At 45.5% G+C, this 14,101-nt stretch overlaps 1 protein-coding gene across 3 annotated transcripts in view; it reads left to right on the top strand.

The window, feature by feature from the left end:
• The first annotated feature begins 408 nt into the window (after nucleotides 1–408).
• slc31a1 (solute carrier family 31 member 1) overlaps nucleotides 409–14,101 on the top strand; it is a 97,156-nt gene continuing 83,463 nt past the window's right edge. Inside the window, exon 1 of one of the 3 annotated variants that reach the window (XM_072488174.1) lies at nucleotides 409–541. The gene's annotated coding sequence lies outside the window, so the exon portion shown is untranslated. The remainder of the gene's footprint in view (nucleotides 542–14,101) is intronic. The other 2 variants (XM_072488172.1, XM_072488173.1) reach the window with 2 other exon arrangements.

The raw sequence follows: 14,101 nt of genomic DNA, 5'->3' as shown, positions 1-14,101 counted from the left end.
AATGTGGTAAACACCACTGGTCACACACTACGTGTATTACGGTACTGCCATTGTATTACAGTTAACACAGTAAATCCCAGCCTGCTGGCTCCTCCCAGCAGGCGATGTATAAAAGTGTGTGCTCTCCTGTGCTGCAGCCATTCTGGTTCCAGCTGCAGGAGGCTCAACATCTTGTGCAATAAAGCCTCAATCGTTTCACCATTTTCGTCTTGTGGTCACTGATTGTACATCACGGATATATAATATTCTATATTTTAAAAAAATCCCACATTCGTCACACTCTATAAATGAAAGTATTTTACTCAGTCTGAGGCACCGCTTTCTAAAACGACACGTGCACTGCCGTCACATTAATGCGACAACCGCCCTGTCTCCGGCTATGCGCCGGGCCGATGACGTCAACGCTCCATTCGACGTGGCGGCGCCGGCGCCATCACGTCGGCCGCGTGCGGTGGGCGGAGCCTGCTGCTGGTGTAGGGCTGGAGGACGTGGACGGTGCGGTGTGAGCGGGAGCGCCGGCTTGAGGGGAGCAGAAAAGGGGGTAAGGGAAAGTGCAGGCTCGGCCAAGATCACAGAGGTGACCCTGGAGTGGACGAGCCGGTCTCTCTCCGGTCTCTGGCTGTGTGGAAGGTGCTTGCACCTGGGGAGGACGGCCAGGTAGTTGTGCCCGGCCCCTCAGTGAGCCATCTTCACACCGGGTCGCTTGCTGAATGAAGCGCCCTTGATTGCCCTTTGGAGGATTGCACCGTTTGGAGACGGATCAGGTGCAGTTTTGACCCCGCCTCGCAGGCACAAGTTTCAGTTGCTCGTTCTGCTCATGGCAGTTGTGCAATCTGTAGTTGGTCGGCTGCAAACGAACAGCACCACCTCTGTCTACCCTTTTCTTAATCTTGCAATTGTTAACCCTTGGGCAGCAATGTCATTAGAATTCGTATCAGAACCTATGGGGTTGTCCCAGACCTCTTTAACAGTCCTCACTTGATTTCCACTGTAAATATAAACTGTGTATGTTTGCAAATGATATTGCAACTATAGAAGGAGAAGCTAGTCTTATACACAGCAAGCTCCCGCAAATTGCAGTCAGATAAACTGTTCTTATGATGGTTGAATGAAAAATATTGGCTGGGAGACAAGTTGAGTACTTCCATAATTTTACTTGAATCTGAGAAGGCAACTGGGAACTTGGTTGAACATCTCATCCAAAGATAGCGGGACGCTCTCAGCACTACGCTGAAGTGTCAGCATGGATTGTGTGCACAAGTCTCTGGAGTGGGTCTTGAACTGACAAATTTCTGACTCAGAAGCGAGTGTGCTGCCAACTGATCTAATCTCCAATTATTTCTGAATAATGGTGCTGGGACATTTGCTTGTGTTGTAGTCACATAACGGTGTAACTTGTGCCTGCAATGTGAGCATAGGGTTTCCATGATGCAACCTCTGTTATGTGCAGATCCCATGGTTTACAATGTTTCCCAATAAGCTTACAGTGGACATATCACAGTACATTAATGTTGATGTGATTGATGGCCAGGCTGGGTATATACTCGTAATGGGAAGTTGAAAACTACAAAACAGAATAAAGCTATTAGGAACAAGGTTGTAACTACAAGATTGTGACCAGTTTAAGCAAGCAATCCTATTATAAGTTTAAAATGGTCAGATCGAAATAAAGGCAGAAGCTTAATTTTGGAATGGGAGCTGAACGACTATGTCCTGAAACAAAAACAGAAAATACTGGACAATCTCAGCAGGTCTGACAGCATCTGTGGAGAGAGAAGGGAGCTAACGTTTCGAGTCTGGGTGACTCTTTGTCAAAACTATGACCTGATCCAATTATTCATTATCTTTTTGGTCTGCTGCTAGCATTGAGATGAATTGTTTGAAGTACTGCCTATGAGTATCTCTGATATACATAGTATTCTTCCAGTCAGAATTGTATGAAGCATTTTGTGTCAAATGCTGTATTCCAATAATTTCTAGTGTGCAAAGGAATCAGTGCTGTGTCTGCACTGATTGAAACTTTCAACAGGCTTGTCAGCATTTGTTGAGAAGACGGATGTTAACTTTGAAGATGATCATTTCAGAGAAATTAGCTTTTGGAAAATTGAAAGGAAATATGAGATCCAGCAGCTAAATAGGCGTGGGAGTGAAGTCCCCACCAGAATACTCAGTTTATAGGATCACGCTAAACTGATGTTGCATCTTCACTGATAAGTACAGTCTATGATATTTTGCTACAGTTGATGAGTTACCTAAATTTGGTTTGTGGAACACACCACTGTTTCTGAGTGAAGCATTTAAGGAGCTTTGTTAGTTATGCAACTGATGCTTTGTCCTTGTTACATACAGCATTCAGTACCTAGATGAGTGTGTATTTGTAACTGCTGTCTGCTAAATTGGCTTCCATTTTAGGTAGTGTTTCAAAATGTGATATTTAGCATGAATACCCAGTGTCCGTGAGTAGAGCGTTTTAATGTGATACCAGAGCATACCCAGTGTCTGTGAACAGAGTGCTCTGATGGAGTTTAGAGTTGCAGCTTGGATCATAATTAGATATTTACTTTTGCCAAAAAGGTTGCTCTTAAATGCTACTTACTCTGTCTCTCTTCACTTTGATAAATATTATGACTATGGGACTGAGTTGTTGTAGTCAATATTTTACCGCTTCTGTAGTAGAAAGATTCAACACGCTCGTTAAGTCAAAATAACAAGCTTTATTTTCAAAACGACTGCAAGTCAGAGAGCAGTTCATGAAACTTGCTGATTCCTTCTCAAGTCCGCATTTTCACAGAGAATCCGCTCAATATTTATACATTATCATTATCAAGATTGCGTGACAATAGCATAGTCAGGAATTTGATCGGAAATAGAAACGGAAGCAATGTCATAAAACAGACCTTTTTTGGTCGCATCACTCATACCATTATCTTGTCCTTGGAGGGAACATTGAAAGGTCGGAGTAGAATTATTTCTTCCTGAACTTATCTTGTTTTATTCCTACGGCCCTGGGTTATGACGAGTTAGTTTTATCAGGAGTTGCCAAGGTCCGGTATTTTGAAATGGCTTGACCTTCTCTGATCTTTTTCAGACTTCAAGTTATGCAGAGTTGGCCTTATCAGTCTAAAATGGTTAGGACATTTCTTACAGGGGTCTGGTGAACTGTGAGCATTCTTTACATGGGCCTGGTGAGCTGGAATGAGTAGTTCAGCCTTTCTTACATTGTATCAAACATTTTGACCAGTCTTCCCATTGACTAGTTTTCCCATCATGCCATTACTTAATTTGTACCATATCACATTCCCTCCTTTTGTCATATCATGACAACTAGTTAAATAGGTATATCCATGACTCGATTGAAAATGCATTTACACAAGCAATCCTATCCCTAGTAGCATTAGTAGTAGTAGAATGAGGCCTTAAAGATCCAATCAAATAATCCGTGACCCAACCATCCTAGCCAACCCGGCGGGTTATAGTCATGAAATTCACTGCCAATCTCTTGAATTTGAGCAGCCTGTCTCTTAATATGGTCGGCCAGTTTAGTGATATTTTCAGAGCCATCTGGAATATAAGTACAGCATTCCTGACCTACAATAGCGCACGTTCCTCCCTGCGAGGCTAACAGATAATCCAAAGCCAGTCGATTTTGTAATGCCATGGTCCGGACAGCCACTAGCTCAGCTGAGACCTCAGCCTGTGCTTGTCCAGTTTCCCTGGCTTCTGCTGCCGTTACGTTCACCAGTTGTTCCAATGCTGTGGCCATGTGGATCAGTTCGTTGGATGCCGTTCCGTACAAGGGAAAGGCCATCATAAAGAACTGTTCCGTTTTAGAAATAGTCCTTTTTGCTTGCAAGGGGGAGTGCTTAAGGGTGTGGGTAGATGACGCATTTGAGGTACGACATATCTCAAAAAGCAGGATCCTGTCCAATCAATGGGGAGTCATGGATATGCTTTAGTGCCGCATATGAAATAGGTTCCATTATAGGCCGTAAAATCATCAGCTAATGTCATCCAGGGGATTGGGGATGTCTGTCTCCATGAAATGTTAGAGGTTATATTCCATACCCTGGACCAATCACAGTTAAACATGCCCTTGCTGGATATGCCTGGTACTGGTCCTTGCCAGTCAACTGTAAGGTTGCACCTACTTTGCCCCATTAACTTTCCTTTCCCTGATTTATTAAAACACATGGAATCTTGAACATATCCCCCCTATCTCTCCTGCTCCCTCTTTGATTTTGTTGTAAACTCCATTCAACCATCTCTGCGATATGAAAGGGGAGGGATTGGAGAGGTATTCCTTCCCTCGAGTGGACGGGGATGTGGGTACAAACCCAACACTTGCTTAAAATTGATTTTGGCATAAAGATATGACATATATAAGTAGGTATTAGAAGGCAGGTCTCGTTTAGTTCGTTTTTTTACTACCTACTGCGCCACTGTGCTGCCCCAGCCTTGAATGTTATGACGTGCCAAGTGCTCGTCCAGCTACTTTTTAAAGGATGTGAGGCAACGCGTCTCTACCGCATTCCAGATCATAGAATTTACAGTGCAGAAGGAGGCCATTCGGCCCATTGAGTCTGCATCGGTTCTTGGAAAGAGCACCATACTTCAGCCCACGTATCCATCCTATCCCCATAACCCAGTAACCCCAGCTAACCTTTTTTGGACACTAAGGGCAATTTATCATGGCAATCCACCTAACTTGCACATCTTTGAATCGAACCTTCAACCCTGGAGTTGTGAAGCAACAGTGCCAACCACCGTGCCTTAGTCACCACCCTATGGGTAAAAAGGTTTTTCCTCACATCCACCCCAAACCTCCTGCCCCTCACCTTGAACTGGAGTCGCTTGTGACTGATTTGAATTGCTCAATTCCTATTAATAGCTCGCTGGTTGAGCTGCAGTTTGAATCTTTTTGGTTTAGGCTTATAATGTTTTTATTGAATGTGTGTTGGCAAAACTGCATGGCTTTATGAGCTGATGGCATTTGAGGGTTGTACCCAATCATCGTCCTGAACCAGGTTGAATCGTAGAATGAACTGACCAATCACCCGGCGGAAATAGACAATTGGATCTTTGTTCGGGAGTTAATCACTGTCAGCCTGATTCAGGAATTTGAGATAAAATTACAGTGTGATATTGTCTGGTTCCAGACAAAGCACAGCTTGAACACAGACAAGTTTGTCTCTTTTGGATTGTGTACACTTAATCATTGACTTCTTTTTCTGCAGGTGGTGCCTCCCTTTTAAAGAACATTGATGCTGTGTTTTAAAAGTCTTAGTTTAAAATATTTGAGGACAAAATGGTGAATAATCTTGCCCATTACAGATGTAGCATGGACAAATTAGTCTCCTGGAGAATAGCTCACCTGCACTTTCCAAACACTTGTGCTGAAAGGCAAGTTCTGAGGATGTTGCAGAATTGGTTGAGTTGGGCGTAATTTAATCGTGCCAGTGCAGCATTCAGTGAGTTTAATTGATGTAACGCAAGTTTGTGGCAGACAAAGACTCCTGAGTTGTGCACGATTTTCAGTGACCTGTTCAATGCTGTGTTATGGTCTCCTGAGACACAGCATAAAATTACAGCTCTAGGCGCTACTGGTGTATACTTAAAATTTGTTTAATAAGTACTTTGTAAAACAGGCTCGTCTGATCACTAGATTACACTGAACCATAGCTGGTGTCTTTCAATTCATTTAGTCAGCAAGTGCATTTTGGTGTGCCGGTTATGGAGATGGAAATAATTGGCACTTGTAATGATGGACATGATGTAATTGTTTTCAAGTGCAAGTAAATCATGGACCTGCAGAAATAATTACAGGGTTTCTGGTGTGAAGTTATAACCGTAACTAAACAAAAGGGTATGGAGTTACACTGGAATTGAAGAAGTGTACAGCAACTGAATTGCACGGTTTTGCCCACTGACGTAATCGAGGCATATTATAAAGTAAGGAAACGGCTGTAATTTTCTTCCCTCCGTGCACCACAAAAGCTGAGCAGTGTCTTGTTCACTGTCTTTGTTGTGCCACCACCTGTTTAGACACAACGTTTCAAAGAGATAAATTGTTTGCAGTATGTTCTTGGGTCAATGAAAGGGAGAGGTCAGAGTGAAATTTTGGCTGGGTTCCTACAGTTTTATAGAACTGCTCTGGCTGGCCGCAACTAGGATCCAGTTCTGGTCACCACACTATAGGGAGGATGTAAGTGTCCTTGTGAAGGTGCGGAGGAGATATGCCAGAATGGTTCCAGGCATGAGGAATTTTAGCTACAAGGTGAGATTAGAGAAGCTGGGAGGCTCAACAGTTTTAGATGAGGCAGAAAAATAAACATTTATCCCATTAGCTGATGCCACAGATTTAAGATTTTGGGCAAGAGATGCAGGAGGGACGCGAGGAAGAACCTTTTATGCAGAAAGTGGTCACAATCTGGAACTCGCTGTCTATGAGGGTGGTAGAAGTGGAGACATATAATTTCAAAAGGAAATTGGAAGGGCAGAGTTTCGAGGAGAGTGATACTGATTGGATCACTCTATGGAATTGGCGTTGAATCGATGGGCCTAATGGCCTCTTATGTGGTGATGATTGTGTGATCAGAACAAAGGTGGGAAAGGGAAACAGCTGAAGGCTGAGTTCTGCCTTGGGGCTACCTGGTCACAACCTATAACCCAAGACAACTCAGACTTGCGTGCATTTATATTTCTTAATTGCTGGTTCTCTTGTTTATATTCAGAAGTGTGCAAGCCTTTTCTGGTGGGATTATTCGCAATGGAAAACTGTTCATCTCCACAAATTATCGATTTTAAACTTCTTACAGGGCCCAAAAGACCCCGTAATCCACATCTAAAAAGCCAAAGGTGACAAAATCTTGAAATATATTAGCCTAAGTATTCTCGTATAGAAGCTGTTGATGAATTAAATAGCTTTCTAAACACGGGAAAGAGATGGAAAGGGCTTTATGTCATACAAAGGTTATTCCAATGTTGCAATTGGAAAGTTGCCAGCTGCGCCCACTTCCTCTGAACAAACCAAATGTTTGAATTCTTGGGTTGAAGGCCTTACTGAGTCTGAGTTGTCCAATATTCGGGTGTTATCTAATCCTATCAGAAAAGACTGGACAGATTAGGATGCCTGTCTACAAAAGGAAAGGCTGAGGGGTGACCTGATAGCGAATTTTTAAATACTGACTGAATTCAAAGGGTAGATGTAGAGAAGGTGTTTCCACTTAATAATAATAATCTTTATTGTCACAAGTAGGCTTAGATTAACACTGCAATGAAGTTACTGTGAAAAGCCCCTATTTGCCACATTCCGGCGCCTGTTCGAGTACATTGAGGGAGAATTCAGAATGTTCAATTCACCAAACAGCACATTTTTCGGGACTTGTGGGATGAAACCCACGCAGACGCAGGGATAACGTGCAGACTCCGCACAGACAGTGACCTAAGCCGGGAATCGAACCTGGTATTTGTGGGAGAGAGCAACACTACGGAACATAACTGTAAGATAGTCCCCTGTTATGGGCGCCTGGTCCGCACTCGTGGACCAGGACTAGTAACATTTTTAAGTTTTAAGATGGTATGAAAAGATTCATTCATTTCAGGAGTGATAATATCAGAAATAGGGCTTGGTTATTTTATAAGACAAACTTTGTTAAAAGAAAAGAAAACAAATTTTAAACTTCAACCTTAATAATACCAGATTACATGTTTCTTAATCTTAACACACTAGCTCCCATTAAACAACACAGTAACAGAACATGCAGCTCTCATGCCAGTTTCACAGATAGACAAAGGCAATACTTGCATTTATGATGCAATTTTCTTCTGGGAGGGACATGCATTCTGAACACTTTCTCCAAAACCTGCCTCGATGGCAACTTTCATGACTTTCTCGGTCGATTTCCAAAGCCTTCTCTTGCATCTGTTCAAAACAGCATTCTTTTTTTCTCTCTCTCAGCTCTGCCCAGCCCTTCAAACAAAGGTTCTTTCGGGTTTCCAGACTTGAACCCACCATCGTTCTTCTTGGCTGTTTGATAGCCCACTCCGGTTGATACAAAAGAAGAGCTATGCTATTGATATGCAACTACCTCTCATTGACGGAAAAGAGGCCATCAGGCTCTGTAATGAGCTAAAAGTTGGTCAGACAGGAGAGTCCTGAAAGACAATTGATCTCGAGTGACTCACCCTTGCTGAACCGGGCCATCCTGTGTATTCCCACTAGTGAGTCTGAATGGGACAATGTAACTCATGCCAGGTGTAGGCATATCCCTCTTATTTGTGCTAGCAGGTATTTTTTCCTCAGTCTGTTTAACCCCTAAATTGCCTGCAACATTGGTGTCTCATTTCTGGACCCAATTTCCTAATATCTCCCTCGTGTGACACACCAGTAAATAGAATAAGAAATTCAGGAGCAACTTCTTTATTCAAGAGTGGTTAGAATGTGGAACTCTACCACACGGAGTCGCTGAGCAAAATAGTATATTTGAGGGGATGTTACACGAGAGGGAAAGGAATAGAAGGAGATTCGGATAGGGTTTGTTGAAATAAGGTGAAAGGAGGTCCATGTGGAGCATAAGCACCACTACAAGTCCTGTTCCTGACCTATTGCCTTGTCACTGAATGTGTTGTAAATTTAGTTGAACCGAAACATCCTATAAATGTAATTGTGCATGGGTGATTGTGATCCACCAACTTTTTCTGTCTGACTTTGTTGCAATACTTGTGAAGGTTAATGGACTCCTGCTTTCAAGGCCTTCACGGTCATACTGTTGGGGAATGACTTATTCCCGTATTTGGTCAGTGACCTTTTTCTAAATGTGATGCAACCTCATTCAGCGGACTTTTGGGCTTGTGAGATACGTACATCTCATTTATCAGAAGTGATCAGTGTGATGTGGAATTGTGAGTGAGCAATGCAAAAGGCTGGCAAAGTTAGCATGTAAGGAGAGGTCAGGTGGTTCCAATTTTGATTTCTAATCTGTGCTGAACTAATTGATCCCAGTGAAAGTGGCAAAAGGAGTCTTGTGACTATACAGGACTGATGAGCAGGAAAAGACCAGCTGGCCATCAAGCCTTCCCAACACAATGACTGTAGAATTGTCTAAACCGTTTTTATTTCCCACCCACCACCATAAATAACAGTCATGTGATCTCTTCTCTTGTCTGTGTACGTGGAGTGAAGAGGTTGAGTTAGCTGCTGTGGCCCACACAGTTAAATATCAGCTCAGAATTCACTGTTGACATTTTCATGCAATGGCCATTTGGCAGAGAGACTGCAGGATGTTCAACTCTTGCGCACTATAGCCGAGCAACAGTAAATTGGCAACATGGAGAAAGCTTGGATGAATGTACCTCGCAGGCATCTCATATATTTTATGAGATTCACTGCAGTACTGCCAGACACAGCAGTTGGATCATCTGGTATGTGCATTCAGTCAGAACTCTCAATAATCAGCCTCACTGAGGTAAAATTAGAGTTTTCCTATTATCAGATTTTAAAGGAGGTTTTCGCCTGCCTGGTGCTGGTCTGGATCTTCATGCAGTTTAACTGGCTGTGGAGAGAGGGAGAAAGCCCTTTTCTCCAGGACCTTAGAGCGGTCATCAGGAGAGAGAAGTCTTACAACAGCTTTGTTTTGAATCACTAGCTTTCGAAGCACTACTCCTTCCTCAGGTGAATGCTCTAGTGATTCAGAACAAAGCTGTTGGACTTTAACTTGGTGTTGTAAGACTTCCTACTGTGCTCACCCCAGTCCAACACCGGCATCTCCACATCAGGAGAGAGAGTTCAGAACTGCGGCTTTCCAACACTCTTTTTAAAGAAAATAAAAGTACCCAATTTTTGTTTTCCATTTCAGGGGCAATTTAGCGTGGCTAATCCACCTTGAGTGGCTGCAGCTGCTCTCTGTTCAGTTCGCTGCTGTTTCCAGTGCTTGTGGCTGCTGAATTGATTGGGTGAAGGAGAAATGAGAGAGAGGGAGAATGACATTTGCTGCTGCCTAGTTTATCTGAAGCTCACCGGATGTTACAGGTGTGGTGATGTGCATCAATGTAAATACATGTAGGCTAGCTAGACACTCGAAGGAGCACCCGAGATATCACACACACTCAACCAATAGATCAGTTGGATAGGACACGACCAATGGACATTCACGATACACACACAGGTGACACAACCACAGGAGGGCATTACACCAACCCATATATAAAGGACACCACACACATGATCTGGCTCTTTCCAGTGGAGACAGTCAGTGAGTAGAGACACAGGGTTGATTCAATATTACACCCACCACGTGGATTACAGCAACTGGTTAATCAGTCTGGGTAGCTATAGTAGGATTAACAGTAGTGTCGAACCCAAGTAATAGAAGTGTAAATAGTTTAATAAACGTGTTGAAGTTATCTCCACGTCTGAATCTTCCTTTGTCAAGTGCACCACAAGGAAGCCGCTTATGTTACACTTAGAACATAACAAATCAACAGGGAGCTGCAAGAGAGGGAAAGAAGCCTTCATAGGTGAAGGTTTGGCCTGGCCTGGATTGACTTCCAGCCTGGGACTGGATTTATACACGACCTGCCTGCTTCCCTGCATTTCCATAGCCTGCAGCAGAAGGAGAGGAGGGGCCGGGACTGTTTGCTGCCTGTTCCATCTACAGGGCACTTGGAGCTGGGACTGTTTGCAATTTGCTGACTGTTTCACCTGCAGAGCCCTAGGGCCTGAGGCCTCCCAGCAAACAGGAGGTTGCTGCAACACTTGGAAGGGGACGAAGAGGAGAAGAAGGTTGGTGCAACTGGACATTATTTTGTTTTCATCTATCGATTACGCCGAGATGGGATAATATCCATGGACTGTTTTGCTGGGCCAAAGATCCTGTCACGCCACCCACCCACCCGCTGCTGGATCGAAGACCTTTTGGGGGACCAGCCCGCAAGACCTTCCTCGGCACCAGCCTGTCGTTTTGTGCCTTCCTGTTCTTCCCTCCCATTTCTTCCATTGTACTTGCGCACCGCGGTCTGTCCCCCTGTGCCCCATCATCCTGTGCTTTCCCACCCCCCTCCCTCCTCCCCTTCAGTTACTCTTCCTCCCCTTTCTCCCCTATCGTCCACCACTGACCAGGATCACAACAACGCCGCCTGCGCCGGTGGTGGGGCCCCCTACAGCCACCTACGCGGGAGTGGTGGCCTCCACCCTCCCCACTGTTCCCAGGGCTAGGTCACCGTTTCGCCTCATGACCAAAAAACTTGAGGTGAAGTGCTATGCCCACCCCACCATGTCAATTGAGGCCTGCGTCTGTGCTATGGCCAGAAGTTGTAGCCCGTCGGCCATAGTTGCAGCCTCGAAGGTCTATGGCAAAGCTGTCTTTTCAAGAGCCGAGTGGGCGGTCCACCTTGCCCTGGAAAAAGGGCTCAGGGGTGGGCAGGATCTACCTGGTGGTGGACCCGCTGGAGGCCAATGCCGAGAGGTATTCTCTTTAATGTCCACCTTTTATTTATTACCACTGAGCTCCTCCTCACCCACCTCCATCAACTGGAGGAGGTACGGTCATGGGTGATACCGCTCCCACTCGGCCTCAAAAGCCCCCACCTCATGCATATTTTCTCCTTCCGGCGCCAGGTCTTTGTTTGCCTGGCCCAGGAGGAGGTCCTGGAAGGAGCTTTTGAGATCCCTTTTGGGGACCAAACCTACTGCATCTTCCGGTCCATGGGTGGTCTGCAGTGCCACGCCTGCAAGAAGATGGGGCATATTCGAAAAAAATTGCCCCACCTCTAACACTGCCACTGATGGTGCCGCCGCCCACTCTACTTCCACTGGCGTGGAGGTGAAGGGACAGCCACGTGGCCGGAAGGCTGAGAAGAAGGCCAACAGGGCGATTTGCCAGTGGTCGGGTTTAGATCCTTCTGACCCTGATTGACCAGTGCCCCTGGCTACTGACTCGGGTGCAGCCTTTACACCTCACCCCACCATCACCCAGCAGCGCCCTCAGCCCAGTGACATTTCGCCATCGGATGCTGAGTACGGCGACACTTCGGCGCTGGCCCCTGTAGGTGGCAGTAGTGAGGCTTGTGACCTCGAACCAGAGGGTGCTCTGTCTCAGCCACAAATTCTGGAGAGAAGCAGTGAGGGACAAGGAGACAGCCTGGAGGGGCCTCCAGAAGAGGTCTCCCCGGTGTGTGATCCTCTCCCCCGCAAACGGACTCCAGGTTCATTTCCATAGATGTCAAGCCCAGTCCCTGAAAGAAAAGAGGCGGGGGGATAGTGAGGAAATCCCAGCAGCTGCCGCTATCCCCCAAGCAGGTTGCTCGGGGTCAGGCGGGACCCGAGAGGGCTCGTTCCACCCAGTACAATTTAGCACCCCAGACTTGTTAATTTTCTCAGGGGGGGCGGGGGGGCTTCAGTGATAACCCCCTTCTTCTTGAGTTCTTAGCAGGTTATTTTTTGGAAAACCCTCTGTCTCAACCGTTGTCTTCGGGCACCTCTGCCACCATCCCGGACCTGTTTCCGGAGTTATTTGCTGGGCCTTCCGGTGACCAGATGGCGGGGGCGGAGCAGGCATCTGCACCAGCGCCTCTTGCTCGCGCGGGACCCTGGGAGGAGCCTGAGGAGATCCTGCCTGTCGATGATCCCGATGGCGGGAACAAGGCAGGCCCTGGGTTCGTTGGTGAGCCCTTGTCGCCCGCTGCACTCCGGACTTGTCATAATTAAGAACAGAAGAACTAGGAGCAGGCGTAGGCCATCTGGCCCCTCGAGCCTGCTCCGCCATTCAATGAGGTCATGGCTGATCTTTTGTGGACTCGGCTCCATTTTCCAGCCCAAACACCATAACCCTTAATCCCTTTATTCTTCAAAAAAACTATCTATCTTTATCTTAAAAACATTTAATGAAGGACCCTCAACTGCTTCACTGGGCAAGGGATTCCATAGATTCACAACCCTTTGGGTGAAGAAGTTCCTCCTAAGCTCAGTCCTAAATCTACTTCCTCTTATTTTGAGGCTATGCCCCCTAGTTCTGCTTTCACCCACCAGTGGAAACAATCTGCCCGCATCTATCCTATCTATTCCCTTCATAATTTTATATGTTTCTATAATATCCTCTTGCACCCTTCTAAATTCCAACGAGTACAGTCTCAGTTTACTCAACCTCTCCTCGTAATCCAACCCCTTCATCTCTGGGATTAACCTAGTGAATCGCCTCTACACATCCTGCAGTGCCAGTACGTCCCTTTTCTGGTAAGGAGACCAAAACTGAACACAATACTCCACGTGTTGCCTCACTAACACCTTATACAATTGCAGCATAACCTCCCTAGTCTTAAACTCCACCCCTCTAGCAATGAAGGAAAAACTCCATTTGCCTTCTTAATCACCTGTTGCACCTGTAAACCAACTTTTTGCAACTCCTGCATTGGCACACCCAGGTGTCTCTGCACAGCAGCATGTTTTCATATTTTATCATTTAAATAATAATCCCTTTTGCTGTTATTCCTACCAAAATGGATAACCTCACATTTGTCAACATTTGTATTCCATCTGCCAGACCCTAGCCCATTCACTTAACCTATCCAAATCCCTCTGCAGCTTCCGATATCCTCTGCACTTTTTGCTTTACCACTCATCTTAGTGTCATCTGCAAACTTGGACATATTGCACTTGGTCCCCAACTCCAAATCATCTATGTAAATTGTGAACAATTGTGGGCCCAACACTGATCCCTGAGGGACACCACTAGCTACTGACCACATCCATTGGCTTCCCGTTATCTACCGCACTGGTAATGACCTCAAAAAATTCCACTAAATTAGTTCGGCACGACCTGCCCTTTATGAACCCATGCTGCGTCTGCCCAATGGGACAATTTCCATCCAGATGCCTCGCTATTTCTTCCTTTATGATAGATTCCAGCATCTTCCCTACTACCAAAGTTAAGCTCACTGGCCTATAATTACCCGCTTTCTGCCTACCTCCTTTTTGAAACAGTGGTGTCACGTTTGCTAATTTCCAATCCGCCGGGACCACCCCAGCGTCTAGGGAATTTTGGTAAATTATCACTAGTGCATTTGCAATTTCCCTCACCATCTCTTGTAGCACTCTGGGATGCATTCC

The sequence above is a fragment of the Scyliorhinus torazame genome, chromosome 22, assembly GCF_047496885.1.
Source record: "Scyliorhinus torazame isolate Kashiwa2021f chromosome 22, sScyTor2.1, whole genome shotgun sequence".
Lineage (NCBI taxonomy): Eukaryota > Metazoa > Chordata > Chondrichthyes > Carcharhiniformes > Scyliorhinidae > Scyliorhinus > Scyliorhinus torazame.
This window is presented reverse-complemented; position numbering and strand designations above follow the sequence as displayed.